The 1,880-nt window shown below is 45.9% G+C and overlaps 1 non-coding gene across 1 annotated transcript; it reads right to left on the bottom strand.

The window, feature by feature from the left end:
- Nucleotides 1-253: 253 nt before the first annotated feature.
- Nucleotides 254-440, bottom strand: LOC133775522 (U2 spliceosomal RNA). Its single transcript, XR_009868264.1, has one exon. It is a non-coding gene; the product is annotated as a U2 spliceosomal RNA (small nuclear RNA).
- Nucleotides 441-1,880: the final 1,440 nt, after the last annotated feature.

Here is a 1,880-nt window from a genome sequence, read left to right as displayed (position 1 = left end):
AACAAATGGTATTGGGGAAACTGGATTTCCACATGCAGAAATTTGAAACAAGACTCCATCTAACACCCTATACAAAAATCAACTCAAAACAGATCAAGGATCTAACTTAAGAACTGAAACTGTCAAAATACTAGCAGAAAACATAAGGAAACACTGCAAGACATTGGCCTAGGCAAAGACTTCTTGGGCAAGATCCTCCAAAGAAGGCACGGGAAATTAAAAAAAAAAAAAAAAAAAAAAAAAAGACAAATGGGATATCAACCTAAAAAGCATCTGTACAGCAAGGAATCAATTAAAGTCAAGAGAAAACCAACAAAATGGGAGAAAATATTTTCTTTGTTTTTTAAAGATTTATTTATTTATTTATTTGAAAGTCAGAGTTATTAAACTGATAAGAACAGATACTACGCTTGATCTTAGCCAAAAGGCCGAGAAGCGATCGAAAGTCAGAGTTATACAGAGAGAGAAGAGGCACAGAGAGAGAGAGAGAGAGAGGGGTCTTCCATCCACTGGTTCACTCCCCAGATGGCCAGAGCAGCACCAATCCGAAGCCAGGAGCCAGGAGCTTCTTCCGGGTCAAGGACTTGGGCCGTTCTCTATTGCTTTCCCAGGCCATAGCAGAGAGCCAGATTGGAAGTGGAGCAGCCAGGTCTCGAACCGGCACCCATATGGGATGCCTGTGCTTCAGGCCAGGGCGTTAACCCACTGCACCATAGCACTGGCCCAAGAGAAAATATTTTCAAAGTGTAGATCTGATAAAGGATTAATACTCGGAATATATAAGGAGCTCAAGAAACTCAACAAAACAATCTAGTTAAAAATGGGTGTGGCCGGCGCTGTGGCTCAATAGGCTAATCCTCTGCCTGTGGCGCCGGCACACCGGGTTCTAGTCCCGGTCGGGGTGCCGGATTCTGTCCCTGTTGCTCCTCTTCCAGGCCAGCTCTCTGTTGTGGCCCGGGAGTGCAGTGGAGGATAGCCCAAGTCCTTGGGCCCTGCACCCACATGGGAGACCAGGAGAAGCACCTGGCTCCTGGCTTCAGATCAGCACGGTGCGCCGGCCGCAGTGGCCATTGCGGGGTGAACCAACAGAAAAGGAAAACTTTTCTCTCTGTCTCTCTCACTGTCCACTCTGCCTGTTAAAGAAAAAAAAAAAAAAAAAAAAGAAAGAAAGAAAGAAATGGGTAAAGGATATTAATACTTTTTTTAAATTATTTTTTATTTATTTTAAATGCAGAATTATGGGGCCAGAGCTGTGAGTAAAGCCATCACCTGCACTGCTAGCATCCCACATATGGGATACCCGCGTGGGAGATCGGCAGAAGCTCCTGGCTTCAGATTGGCACAGCTCTGGCCATTGTGGCCATTTGGGGAGTGAACCAGCAGATGGAAGATCTCTCTCTCTCTGTCTCTGCCTCTCTGTAACCCTGCCTTTCAAATAAATAAATAAATCTTTTTTTTTTTTTTTTTTTTAATGGCAGGGGCCGGCGCTGTGGCATAGCAGGTAAAGCCGCCACCTGCAGTTCCAGCATCCCATATGTGCACCGGTTCGAGTCCCGGCTGCTCCACTTCCGATCCAGCTCTTTGCTATGGCTTGGGAAGGCAGTGGAAGATGAACCAAGTCCTTGGGCCCCTGCACCCACATGGGAGACCTGGAAGAAGCTCTTGGCTCCTGGCTTCGGATGGGCGCAGCTCCGGCCATTGTGGCCAATTGGGGAATGAACCACTGGATGGAAGACCTCTCTCTGTGTAACTCTTTCAAATAAATAAATAAATCTTTTTTTTTTTTTTAAGGCAGAATTACAGAGAGAGGAGGATATACAGAAAAATCTTTCATTCACTGCTTCACTCCCCAAATGGCCCCAATGGCCAAAGCTCAGCCA

This window comes from Lepus europaeus, chromosome 16, assembly GCF_033115175.1.
Source record: "Lepus europaeus isolate LE1 chromosome 16, mLepTim1.pri, whole genome shotgun sequence".
NCBI classification, from domain to species: domain Eukaryota; kingdom Metazoa; phylum Chordata; class Mammalia; order Lagomorpha; family Leporidae; genus Lepus; species Lepus europaeus.
Note: the sequence above shows the minus strand (reverse complement) of the source record. Positions and strands in the feature narration are given on the sequence as shown.